A 14,942-nucleotide genomic window follows, 5' to 3' on the forward strand; every position below is an offset into this window, starting at 1 on the left:
TCACCTATCCATGGGACAGGCTGAGATTTATACTGTTATGGAGTAAGTTGCGGTCTCTCAGCAGGAGACTGTTCAAGCTGCTGGTGATTGCAATGAAATTTAAGACACCTCTGCTATGTTCCTTCTTAGGAGGACACGCTAAGATGTGCTCTAGTGGTAGGATCTGTCTGTCCCATAGTTAGTTCGTCGGCACACTCTCACAGCTGCTTTTTTATGCTGTAGTAAAGTAGGCATTATTACCAGGTAACGTAAAAGTTTTATTCTTAAACTCCGGTGTTCATTAAAGTGGTTTACCTGAGTTTAGTTATGGAGACAGAGATATCTTAGTCATCTAGAAAATGTCCATTTCTAAGGCCTTAGACTCTTTCATCCTATATATAGACTAGATAGTCTTTGATGCATTCTCATGTTCTTCATAATTTCAAGTTGCTCTTGATATATCTGCTAATTTCTGTATTAACAACCTTTTTCTTTCACACTTCAAGTGGTATGTCCTGTTGTTTCTCACAGCACGCTCATTTGCTAGCACATCTCAGGTGCTCTCACACTGAATCTACTGCTTTGGATAAACTCTTTCACTTCCTACCTTTTCACAGCTCTGCGTTTTGAAAAGCCTCTTGGAAAATGTGTCAGGATAGTAGTTGTTGTTTTTGCACCCCATTGCCCCAACATCAGAGGTAGTCTGTTCATTATGCTTATTATTATTCTTATAATTATCAAATTATATGTTTTAGCCTTAATAGAGCCAACATGAAACCAGGTCATCTTGTCTTAGAAAAATACTGGGTGTATCTGTTGCACTACATTGCTATTTTTCTGCATCATATATAAAAATTGAAGAAAACCAAATAACCTTTCACTGTAAGCTACAGGTAAACAAGACTTTCAAAATGCAATAAGCAGGATTGGCATCTTTCTGCAAGACCATATCATTTGCCAGAATGTATATGTGCAGCAGATTGATCTGTGCAATCAAAAGCCAATTTTATGTGTATTCACCCTAGTCCATTTCTGTGCTGTTTTTTTCTGTTTTATAGTTCTTTTATTAATCTCAGGGTTTTTTTTTAATCTATTTATAGTTTTCTGTTATTGTAGTACTCATCTGCTTCTATTCTATACATCTGAGCAGTATCCCAGAAGGAAGTGTTAAATTTACTTGGCCAGCTTTCCATATTTTGAACACAGCCCTCTGGTATTTGGGATTCTGCTATCTGTCTGGCACCCCTACTAATTCAGTTATATGAAAGGGACAATTATCTTGATGTGAAATCTGGAAAAAAAGCTTAGATTCAAATCTGAACATTGTTTTTAAGATGACTTTTCACTGTTACAAGAATGAAAAATAAAGTCAGGTTTTAACAGCCAGTGCATGAATGTATACTTTTGTATCTTTTAATACATCCTGATAACACCCTGTGAGGATGGAAGTGCTTTTATTCCTGTCTTACTGATGGAGAGCTGAGGCACATGGACAATAAATGCCTTGTCCAAGTTCATGAAGAAAATCTATGGCAAGGGCAAAGCAGGAACGTAACCCCAAATTACTCCATAGTACCCCAGTAATCATTGGAGGTTACTTCTTTATGCCTGTGGATTCAAAAGACATTGGTCAGAACTCTACACTTAAATAAAAACCAATTCATCTGGGGTTGGTCCCAGTATCTGTCTTTTCTAGCCGGTGGATAAGACTCCTGTGCAGTTCCAATGCAGGACTTAAGACCTGGCACACATGCACCTGGGGGAATTTCATCTTTGCTGGCAAAACAGACTTCAGCTTCTGCATCTGTTCTACTTAGTACCTTTCCCAAATACTGAGCTGTCAGTAAGGAAGTGCCTTTATTCCCACACAGAAGATTATGCTCAGCCTCCAAACTTCTCTCTCTCTCTCTCTCTCTCTCTCTCTCTCTCTCTCTCTCTTCCTCCCCCCCCCCCCCCAAATCTGAGCCAAGTGCTTCTGTTTTCAACCCCAGTCAGTTAACAACAGTTTCACTGAAACTGCGTAGCAGAGATTGAGTAAATTTCTCAACTAGCCTATTGGGAGAAGTGACCTAAAAATAATGGAACCTGCTTCTCTTGCAGACAGAATAGATCATATTTAACACCCTTCAAATTATGCAATAGGTAGTTTAATCTTTCAACTATTTATGCAGAAAGTAGATAATGTATTGTGTATAAATGTGGTGTAAACAGGTACAAATCCCCAAAGCCAGATTTGGCCTACTTATACACTAGTTATTTCTGTCTTCACAAAATCATGATATCCCTTCTAAGACTACTTTGAACAGTGTTTCCTACTGTAAAATATTCTAAATAAAATGCCACTTGCACTGAAGTTAATGATATCTTTGTCGTGGGTCTTGTTGAGACCAGGATTTCATGGGGTGAGATGAGGCAAACATAGAACAGCGTCTTTTTCAAAGGAATCTTGCAGTACATGAGTACATGGTGTCATGATCCTGTGCCAGTAATAAGTATTAATAAAAAGATGACATAAGGCAGAAATCTGTGATAAATTTTGTTTTGAAATCATGCTTCTCATATTTCAGAAATCTTCTTCTAAGTTATTTTACAGCCCATCAACATAAATTCTGATGGAGTGCCCGAAACTTGCTGAGGGGAAGCAAATGGTAACTGTGTATACTAAACGACAGTTTCACCTATTATGTAGTGGGAACATGCAAATATAAGTGAGAGCAGAATTTATTCAATTTCTGTAATATATTTATTTTGTCCTTTATGGCAAGGAGTTAAAGATTTGAGGAGAAGCTAATGACAAGTGGGAGATAGACTTTTAAGTAGTGATCCTATTGCATTTCTAGAAGTCTCAGTTGTAAAGAACGAAGAAAGAATATGTGAAAAAATATAGAAGCATAATTGTCTTTAGTAAACTTATCAGAGTATTCTGTAAAGTGTTAGCAGATGTTTGATAGATATATATTTAACTGTCAGCTGAAGTGGGAATGGTATTTCAGCCATCATCTCTTTGCTTTCAGAATAAAAAATAAGCCTCAATCCGTTATATAACTATCACAGTGATGGTACTTGTTTTCCACTTGTAGATGAGTGTAAATGCATTCCTTTTGCACTCCCTGCTGAGCACTGTCCAAAAGATTATGCAGTTGAAGCAACTGCTTTCTTGTCTGCTGAAATGCTAGGTAGAGTTTTAATTTTTCAAACTGATGATCTAGGAGGAAAGACTAGAAGTCAAAAATGTCTGTTTGCAGTGATATAGCCAAAGCACCACACAGACGCTTAACTCATTTGAGATGGCTAGTCTAAAAAAAAGTAGATTGTTTAAATGTGTATTGGTATAACTTAGTACATTTGTGTGTAATAAGGAATAGTGAATACTCTCATTTGTGCATTTACATAAAATCACAGTTTTCTTGAAGCTTTAGTTATTCCCCAAATACACAAAATATATATGTAACAATCTGAATGTACAGTTGTCTCTTGGTGATTAATGAGGCTGACTCAATTCCTTGAAATTTTATTTCAAGCTTTATTTCTGATATTTATTGAACTGTGGCTGTTTCAGAAAAGGGTAGTAAAATTTTACTGCTTTTAGACAACTATAAAACACATAATCCAAAATTGTTCTCTCACCAATTCATACCAGACTTGTGTATGTACTTTATCAATACCTGACCAAATGCTATAACCAAAGTAAAAAATACTTTGGAAATAAGTGTTCATTTCTTGTGTACTGGCAGGAAACGAGCTAGCTAACTCATCAAATTACCCTTATGTTTCCTTGCTCCATAAATTTAGCAATATGCTTTTGCACAGCTTTGATCAGCCATTAGCCAGTCATCTCACCTATTTGGAAAATCTTTCCTGGCTTGACTCCTGAATTTTTGAAATACAAGTACCAGAATGATGCTTAGTAAACTGCAGTTCAGCAACTGCTAACATCCAGGAACGGCAAGGGTACAATGCTGTTCTCAAGCTGTGACGGAATGATGCTGAACAGCTGCCTGATACATGAAGGGATGCAAATTGCAGTCATCATGATCTGAAATGGGACAGAAACCCCAGCTATCCAACCGTGAAGTAGTTTTATGAACTTGAATTAGAAACCTGAGTTATGAAGCCAAAATCCTTTTCTGACTCAATCTATCAGAAGAGAAATCGAACCAACCTTCAGATACAGTTTTGTGATCACTTCAAAGAGAACAGTCTAAAGTAAGTTCACCAGATTTTCCTGATAAGGGTAGAGCATTTTAAGTTCTCTTACTTAAGAACATATGCTCTAAATACTTGCATTTACTTTTTGAAGCTGTTGTGATGACTTTTTAGTGGTTCCTCTGTCATTGTTTATACAAAGCCATGAATTGACCCTTCACTTCCTGAGATAGTCTCCTCTCCTCAGTTCCGTTTACTTTTTACAGCTGTTTGCTTGCTTTGTAATTTTAGCTCCTCTTAGGTGTATACTGAAAAGTGGTGATAAGGCAAGTGTTAGATCAGGAATTTAAGCTCCATTTCTCATTCGAGGAGCTGGAGTCATGAGAAGGAAGCTGTGTTCTGGGAGACGCTCCAGGAACATGCTTACAAGCAGCGTCTATAGAGCTTTTGCAGACACTTTTGAATCGTGGGCTCATTTCTTTTTTTCTTTTGGCCTTAATGTCTGTACTGCTGCTTATTAACATGGTATTTCTGAGGCTTCTGAGCCTCAGGACAGAAAAGCTGGTGATAGCAGGGGGAAAGAGCTGTCCTAGCCCAGACTATCCTAACCCTCCTGAGGTCAGTGAAAATATCCCTACTGATTACAGTGGGCTCTGGTTTAGATGCCCATGCACATTGGCTGATATTAAAATCAACTTAAGCTTACTGTTATGCACTGTTAAAATAGTTGATAATTTCAAACCCTCAGCACCTGCTTGCTGGAACAAAAATACCAGAGGGGGGAAAAGCTTCAGTATTTTGAGTGTGAATCATTGAGTTTAGCTATAAGGGGCAAATACATTTCCTCTGGTTATTAATGTTTTACATGCAGCAAAACTATCAATTCAATTGAGTGGGAGCCTCAAGAATTTAGGAAGCCAGCCGAGAGAGCATTCGACTGTAGAGCTCAGCTCTACAATTAGGCACAATGACGCTGATCTAGGGCAATGGGAGGAGACGTCAGACCAATTTGTCAGTTCCCGTGATGGTGTCTAAGCAGCAGGTTACAGTAGCTGTGAAGCATATCAACCCCTCCACAAGTATAATGGCAAGATCCTTGACTTCCTGCAGTTGGGGATTTTGGTCTTACTGAACAAGAGTCAGGGTCTGTCTCTGTTTCTGCTGCAGTCAGAAAAAATTTCAGAAGACAAAGCAGGTATTGCTGAGTTACTGAGTTTCAGTCCTCTGCTCTTACAGGCAGAATGTCGTACAAACTCTTCCATAAATTGATTGTGTTTCATCTCTAAAGTAATTAGTTTTTTTCTGTCTCCACTATTCCAATTGGAAGGCTATTGCCAAACGTGATTGCTCTAATGATTAGAAACCTTCTTCTAATTTCCCACCTAAATTTATTCACAGCCGGTTAACATCCATTTGTTCTTATGCCAATTTTGTCCTTAGCTAATTTAGGTTTTTCCCTATCTGGTATTTATCTCCCTGATGCATTTACATGCTGTGATTATGCCTCTGCTGAGCCTTCATTTTGCTAAATGAAATAAGCCAAAATCTTTTGGTCTCCTCTTATAAGATGGATTTTCCTTTCCCCTAGTCATTCTTCTTTGGACCTGTTTCCATGGCTCTCTTCTTGACCAAATCTGTACAAAGTATTCAGCTGAAAATCTGCTAATGGATTGTAAACTGACATTGATATTTTCCTGATTCTTCTAGAAATACCTTTGCTAGAACTCGAATTGCATCTGTCTTTTTTATTTATGGCTATATGATATTGATAGCTTAGAGCTATCTTGTATGTCCAGGTCATCTTAGTTATTTCTAAATAGTAGTTTACAGCTTTGGGCAGACTTTTTTTATTATTATTATTGGTGTCAACTTCACATTGTGCTGTTCAAATTTCATTGTATTTGTATTGTTCCAGCCTGAAGTTCAGTTTTCTCTGTATAGTGACCTGATCATCAGTGCTGATGGTGTCTCCCAGCAACAAATTTAGTCACATCCTCCTGTGTCTAGTAGGTTTATCCATGAAAACCTTCCTGAATAAACTTTCCTCAGTCTGACAGTACCTTCTTCAGTGCTTCATTTCCCCATGTGTGAGTTTCTTGCCCACCTTGTGGTTTCTCTACTAGTCATCATTTTCTCCAGCTTCACTAACAATTTCTTTTGAAGCACTGTAACAAATGCCATCCAAAGACCAGATAGATCAGATCAATTATATTTCCTTGTCTAAGAATTCAGTTGTAGTAACACAGAATGTTATGAAGTTAGTCTGACATTAGCTTCTGTTGATAAAGTTTATTAACATGGTTTCCACTTGTCTGCATATGTTCACTTGTTTATTTTTTTTCTCTTAAAAGTGTGTCCTAAAACTTTTCTGATTATGAATAACCATGTAGGTATCCAATGTGTTAGTTGCTTTATTATTTTGCTCACTTTATCTTAAATCTTGACACATTTTGTATTGTCTTGTCAAATGGCACCATCTCTGACTTCGTAAGTAGACTATTAAATAATTGCTACTATGTTTACAATTTCATATACCAGTTCCATCAGCAGTTTGGGATAGTTTGGATTATACAGTGTGCCTCCGAACTTTTGTTTCACAATATTTGTAATAATTACAAGATTCGTACCTGCATAACCATTTAGATTTTGGAACATAAATTAGATTATTGGCATCCAGGTGCCACTTTGAATACCTTTTACTTTTCTGTTTTCCTCTTAATCATATAACTGAAAACCTTTCAATAGTTTTAATATACTATTTCAATGTCTAATTAAGCTTTACTTTAGGCAACTTGTACTTTGTCTATCCTGGTACCTGTCTAGGAACTCTGCGCTGATAAATGCTTTATTTCTATTCCTTGTGTGTTCTGTGCTTTGTCTTAGCATGCTAACAATTGAGATTATTAACTCTGAAGCTTCTTTCACATTTTTCCCCCACTTGCCTGGGATGCAGGTTCCTAATATTTCTAAGAGCTCTGACCTGGAGAAATTCGAAACCTCCCACACTCCAGTTATCTTCACTTGTGGCTTCTCCTACTTTATCAAAATGTTTTGTTGATACAGGCAGAGTAACTTGGCTTACAGACCTTTTTTATTTATTTTTGCATTTAATATGAACAGAATCAACTTATGATCAATAAAGGTTATTTTAAATTATCATCACTTCTCTAATATTTTACTGTTTACCAGGTCTGAGGCTAATATAAAATCATTTCTTCTGTGGCAATCTGAAGATAAATCATCTAATTTCACATCCATGAATACTTGAGTCTTAACACTGTTAGTGTCATTTGTTCCTCAATGTGTATGTGGGAAGTCACAGTTTCCTTTGAAACAATTCCTCATAATTACATTATGGAAAGCTCTATCTATAACTGAAACTGTTCCCTAAGCAGACTTCTAACAGTTCTCCAGTAGTACTTTTTTGCTCTCCTTTTGCTCTTCCCTCTATTACCATTATCAGTATTAGCATTTTTTATTTCTGTTGAGTTAACATACTGATGATATATAGTACCTTGGCATCTTTGACATTCTGTCTTTCCTTAACAGCACGTATCTTTTATGGTGAGTTCTCCACTGTGCTTCCATGTAGCGTCCGGCTGTTTTCAAATAATTTGGAGTCTGTTTTTTGGTTGCAGAGGTTTAGGCAAGTTCATGCATCCAGTTTAGTTGCATGTTCCTGGCTCCATGAAGTGCTGTGCTAATATTTACAATGCCTTCTACTGTCCAAAACAATTGCAGCACTACTTTCCTTCCTAGCGTGTGTTATTCCTCTGCCCTTCTTTCATCTGTTGTGCATCATCATTTTCCTGCTTTCTTTTGTCCAGCAACCTAGAGATGATTGTCTCTCATCTTACCTTCTGTTGCCATTTTTGAGAAGTGTTTTGAACTTACTACAGCTGGTCATTCTTCATTTCTTTTTCACATCCTTCTTAAAATTGTCCTGGTTCTTGGAAGGAGTGTTGGATGACAAATAGCGAAAGAGAAAAGATCTCGTCTACATTTGAAGCCTGTAGCTGGAAGATTACCTCTCCTGGTAAATTTCAGTGAATGACAGCAGAAATAACTTCTCACTTCAATGAGACACATATTGAGCTACACTTACTAGTTTGTGAATTGTGTCTATTACTGTAGTGACCAAGGTCTTAGTGAAGGCTAAGACCATCCTCCTACTTTCCTTAAATAATATTCATCTGTTCTTCTGTGTAAAATTGTTACTGACTTTTTTCAGAGCTTCTTATTATAGGATACTCTCCAGGAGTTTAAAAGGTGCGTTTTGGTGATGCCACATCAAAATGTGATGTTTTCTATCAATGTTGCAAAACATTCTCAAATACTAGAGCTTTGATTTGTTGTAGTCTTTGCTTATTCCTATGTTTACATTAACAACATTGAACTTGGTAAATTCAATGAACTTGAACTCTTATATTCACTGTGTTATTCATATCCTCTTGAAAGAAGCTGATCTGCATATTCCATGATAGGTTTAAACAGGCAAGTATTATCTCTCAATTGACTTTCAATGAATACTTAGTAAGAGTTCCTGAAGCTTTTTCTTGATACAAGTACCAGCTAGAAAATGCTGAATTAAAAAATGCAATTAGTACCAGCTTTTCTGTCCCTATTCAGGACATGCTGTAGACACTACTTGACACACTAACTTTGGGTCCTGACTTGGTGACATTAGGAAGGCAGGGATTAATGTGAAAAGGCTTGGAAGCCAATTATATTGTTTACATCAGTTTCACTCACTCATGTAAATAAAGACACAGCGAGCTCTACTGTTGTTCACACCTAATCGCAATGTGTTCCACTTATTCAGTTAGGTAATAGGATGACTGGTAAGGAAAAATCTTAAAGGTTTTCTTCAGCTATTGAAAACTAGTCTATGAAGCCAGAATATCAACCTAAGGGAAAAAAAAATACAAAGAAAAATTTGACTAGTCCTAAAATAAATGCATGTCAAAAACATTTTAAAGTTATTTCTAAATGTCAGTGGATAAGAGTATTAAATTTATTTTCTGCAGATTGTAACAGAAAACAAAGTCTTAATGTAAGCGAGAAAGATATGTCTTGAGTTCATTAAACAGAACTTTCTTTACTACATGTGCTTGTGTTATCCTACTGACAAATTCTAAATGGAGAGCTGTTGTTTTGTATGTTAATGGTGCCCAAAGACACTTGCCTTCATGAAGGTTATGTTATATTCAACAGTCATGCTAGGACAAGGGGTCTTTAAGGGACTGATATGAAGTTAACAGCAACACATTACTGAAAGGTAACAGACAACTCTTGAAGACAACGAGTGGACATGAGGTAGCAGAGTGTTCCCATATTTTGCATGGAAAGTCGAAAGACTGTACTGTGGTATTTTTGTCTAGGGGTTGTTATTTACAGACAAACATATGAGAAAAGAGAATTTGTGGATATTGATCCACCCTACAAACATGCTGTCGTAGCTGTAGGTAGAAATACAAACGGCTCTTTTAAAGCCAGCTGCTTTCCTCTGTTGTTGCTCCTCTGTTGTCTCCTAGTGCAGCTTTAGGTTGTGGGCAGTGGGCTTTGTTGGCGGTGAAGTCCTCAGGACTCAGTTTGCTTCTTTCTGCTTGTGACAATGAGCTTTAGGTGGGAATATTTTTGCCTTGTCAACCAGGTCCTTTGTAAGTAGGGTGCAGTGATGACATGGGGGAACTGCTGCCCTGCTGTGGGCACCATACATGGAACTGCAGTGCGAATGTGTCAGGAGGCCAAAACTCCAGAGAAAAGTCTTTGACAGTGGATAATGAGGAGAAAATCACCAAAATAGGATGAAGTGAGAGAAGAAACAAATGGGTCTGAGTGTCTTGATGGGATGTAGAGAGGTGGAGGAAGCAAGCCTGGGACTTAAATCTGACGTACCAACCCAGTGAAGTTTTAATCAAAAATGTTTGGAAGCAACCGCTGTAGTACTAATACATAACTAATCATGCAAGCTTTGGAAAAATCACATTCAGTGGCTAATGTTAAACTTTGATTTGAGTATTCTATTTGTGTCTCATTAAAGTCTCATCAGCTTATGATGAGACGATTTTTTTTTCCATTCAGTATAATATATTTCAAATGCTTAATATTTAGACTTTATTTATATGCAGATAAATTGTTTGAAATGAAACTCATGTACTAATGACTCATTTTCATAAGTCTAAGAAGAACAGCAATAAAGTATCACATTGCTCATAATTGTAGTATGGTAGGAGAATTTGCTGAATATGATTTTTATGATCATTAGCCATTTTATTAGTAATGCTACCAGACAATGATAAAGTCACCTCCTAATTTACATGTCACGACACCTTATTTGGAAGACAACTAGTTCTATCTGTTTTGCAGTACCAGCTATTTCAAAAGAGAAAACGCCAGTTTATATTCTATGATACAAACAACTAGTAGATACCTCCTGTGCTGGGTATGTAAGAAAAACGAACTGGTCAGATTCATTCTAGATAATAACCTAATGTTTCTACCGGTTTCATTGCTAACTATTGCAATAAAGAGTAGCAAATTAAATTAGTTAGTCTTAAGCAGTTAGACCTGTTTTAGACATTGAAAACCATTGTTAAAGTTTCAGGAGACTCAGCTTGCCTAGAAGCTGTTTTTATAAATTATGAACTGTCTTCTGCAGATGAATGTTTTTAAGACTGCATTTCCTTAAGTGAACTCTAAATTTCTGTAAGTGGTTATCTGAACTATCCCGTCCATTCATGCACCTTGTCCTGTTTGAATGTTTTGTCCTAATGTAGTTTCAGTGGCTTTTTTTCTCACTTTCTGGCCCCCATCCTTTGTATAGCCATTTCATCTAAATTCTTCCATTCTAAGATTTCCTGCTTATCATTTCTCTTTGCCTGTCTCTGTTTCGTTAGTAGTGGATGCTATTAAACTAATTAGTTTTTGAATATGTGATGTGTCAGCTAAATAATCAAAATAGACTGACTCTCTCTGGCTCTTTCTCTAAGATAGACAACGTATGCAAAGCAAATATATGTACTCACAGACATGCAAACACGAACCTTGGACATTCTGACTGTCAGCTGTATACCAGCAGTCAGCACTGATGTATGGACAGTTGATACAGTACGTGACAACAGTATCTGTGCATATAAATAAAGACTGCATTCATGAATCAGAGTTTAAAAAACTTAAAGCTTGATCTTGAAAAATCAAAGCAGTTGAGTAATTTTACCTGAACTCTGCCAGTAAAATCACTGTAAGTCTGTGCAACTCATTGTTTTGCTATTGATCATGAAACCTTGGTTTTAGTAATTGTACGGGTGCATTTTATGACAGTTGAGATCATGATTAATGAATTAGCTGCTATTCAAGCATAGCAGACATGCCAGGTAATCAGAATGGAGCAATGTAGGTGAGGCGAAATAGATGTGTGGAAAGGTGATTGAACTTAGTCCAACTGTATGATGAAGCTAGAGGTAAAATCCAGGATCCTAGATGTCTAGTTTAAAGAAATACTGCTGCAGCATGCTGTCATAAATTGTAATAATAATAGTCATTTTAAAAAATAAGGTGTGATTTCTTGAGTAAACTATGCCTCTTTCGTGAAAGTTAAGTACAGGGTTAAACTACCATATTGATAAAAATCTGTTTTTCTTCTTCTTTTTTTTTTTTTTTTTTTTTGAAAACATTTAATTCCAGATTAGATGGATGGATCCTTATTTAGTTGGTAAGAGTTCCTCTTAATTCAGATCCAGCAAAAATACACTGGATGCTGAGAGTTTCTGAGCCTTTGCAAGATTTTCTGCTAGGTTTTGGTGGGAAAAAAAAAAAAAAAAACTTAATCGCTTCAAGGAATGCTTGTCTATACCAGTATTGAGAATACTCACAATTTGTACAGTGTCAGTATGCTTCTTAGCCAAAAGCAGTGTATCACCTACTTTCTTTGAATGAACTTCCTTCAGTGGAAACAAACTCATTATTTTTAGCTTGTTTCACTTATAAGCAGTTCATAAGCTGCTATTCAAAACTTCAAAAACTAGTGAAAATATCAAAACAAGAAAGAAGCCATACCACCATAAATACAGCTCTTGTATTGTGAATGCTTTTAGAAAAGGTTGTAATGATGAAAACTATCAGTTTGTCATAATGGAATTTCAGCAAGGTTTGGAGTGGTGATTCATCAACATCACCAAGGATCAGTTAGCATTCCAGCTACGTGCCCAGATTTTTAGAATTTTGTACCTCAAAGTTATTAGATTTCTTCTGATCTGAATAAAGATTCAATTTAGCATTGAATTCAATATTGTGCATATTCGTCATAGGGCATTTTATTCATGGATAAAATGCATAGCTGAGAGATTCCAATTTTGTAATCGTCATTGACTAATAGCTTGGTTTTTGTTTAAGTTGTAGTGTAACATTATTGCAGTATCTTTAATAGGGTAGCAAATAAGCAAAGATATGACTTACAATAGCAGCTAATCTTGAGAAAGTTCTGCTGCACTTCGCCCAGTAAGTAGCTGTGTCTTAACTGCTGGGAAATCAGTGCAAAAATGCTTTAAAAATATTTGCTAATGTTTTTCAGGCCTGGTAAAACATGTGATGCCTTTGGAGTTTGCAAGAACTTTCATGTGCACATAGTTATTCCTGTTGTAGACACACTGAGATCATATGTGTGTGTGTTTGAAAACTGAGACCTTACTGAAATGTAAATGAGCATTATGATTTATTTCATCTGAATGTGAAATGCCCATAATATAATGTTAAATATCTTCAGCAATCCACAACACAACAGTTAAGGGCATGAAGTCTGACTGCACATGCAGTTAAAAGTTTAGGAGACTGTAGCTATCTGATCTGGACTTTGGCTAAGGCATCATGACTAATAAGCCTGTTCTTGCAAAAAAGTGCCGGAGGAACTCTGATAGCCGTGTGCAATCAGGATTTCTGCTCTCTCTAAATTAAGACATATCCAAACCTAACACGGCCACATGCAAAAACCCATGACAACATTTGGCAAAACATCTCTTCTGTTTAAGCATTTCTGTCGAAGAAAGCTGACTGTATAGAGCACCAAGGCAAGGATTTTTGAAAGGGTTCAGTCAGTTTGCTCTATTCTCACTTGAGTCAGTGGGATTTTTGAAACAGATTTTGATGGGAAAAGATAAGGGGCAGAATGTTGCTAAAAATCCCATTCTGTGATTGTAACTTACCCTCCATCCATTTATAAAACTCATTAAAATTAATGGAGGAGGACCGATTCTAGGTATATAATACACTAGAAAAACTTTGAAACAGCTTATGGTTGATTGTTAAAATGTTAGACTTTTTAAAACAGTGGCTGTGGGGATAAATTCAGCTTACGTGCTGCTTCCATCTACCCTGCTACTGTTTCCTTCAAGGAGATGTGAAACAGCGCACATTGGACTGCACATGCTGTCCTAAGAGAGCAATACTCTTTCCTTCACCTGTGTATCTCAGCATTTAGAGCCGGTACTTCTGCCATATCTGTGTAATCTCTAAAACACCTGATACGACTGAGTCTGGGACCTGGAGCATGCAGGGTGCCCCGTATGTGTCTGATCTTGCCCTGTAAACATCTGACTTCACTGCATTAAACAAGGCTACTTGCCTGACTGAAGTTGTATATTTGGAGGTAAATAATTTGTGACTGTAATCTGAATTTCTTTCTCATGCAAAAGTCCCAGTTTAAGGTGCAGGCTTCGGACAGGTAGCGACGTGCCTTAGAAGCTATGCGAATCCCTATTAAGTTTTAGATTGTTAACGTGTAAACAAACAGAACAGATTGGTAAATGCGTCTGTTACTATGATAGTGAAATAGTTTTGAAATAACTTCTATGGCACTGTGCTTCTCTGCATCCCGTTCCTGTTCATGGTGCTGGCTCTCTTGAAGGCTACTTTGCCTTCCTCCTATTATTTTATGTAAAAATGTGCATTGCACAAGTAAAACAAAAGCTGACCTTAGAGAAAGGTTCCTGGAAATGTAAAGAGCAGTTGAACCAGTAACGCACCTTCTTAGATCTTTTGTTGTCTTTGAAATTTCAGCTGAGGATTTCCCTGGTATTTGTGTGTTGTGAGGAATCAATTTACAAACAGTTAAGAGGGAACTCTAAACCTTAGACTAAACCAAGAGCTTTTCCGGAATTTAGAAAAATAAAATACTATCTGTACTATAAGCTAAGACTTAAGAGGAGATACACTTTTTAAGGCCTGATGTAGTGAAGCACTTTGGTTGCCCGCCTAACTTCAATGGGGCGTAATACAGAGTGCCTTTCATCTGCTCCTGCAGAATTTGTTGAGCTTAGTCAGAGATTCCTCACTGAAGCTCAGATTGCTTGATGGCTATTTGAGATAGGTAAATTCTCAGTCTGCATAATTACATTCATTACATTGTTATAGTTGCTAATATTCTTGTCTTTCAAAAGTCTCTCAAGAATTAGGTACGTTGCAGCAGGTGAGTAATAAAGCATTGCCTCTGTAAACATCTTCTGAAGTAGCTGGACTGAAGAAGTATTTCTAGAGATTTTAGTTATATAAATGAGAGCAAAATGCTAGGAGAAAGGAATATGACTAGTGGCTTTCTAAACTGGATCCTACATTTTATCACCATAACTTGAGAGGTAATTTTGCCTTAAAGAATATAGGATCAAGTGTTATATTATAAACACCCAGTTAGGGTCCAGATCAGCACTCCAGTTTTGCTTGAAAGCAGGGGAAGCTGTGAGCGCTCAATATCTTTAGGTAGTGGCAAGTGCGGCAGGTAATTGCAACTAGTTTTCCTAAAGTTAGCAGCTGAATCTTACAGAGAT

Source organism: Rhea pennata, chromosome 9 (genome assembly GCF_028389875.1).
Source record: "Rhea pennata isolate bPtePen1 chromosome 9, bPtePen1.pri, whole genome shotgun sequence".
Taxonomy (NCBI): Eukaryota; Metazoa; Chordata; class Aves; order Rheiformes; family Rheidae; genus Rhea; species Rhea pennata.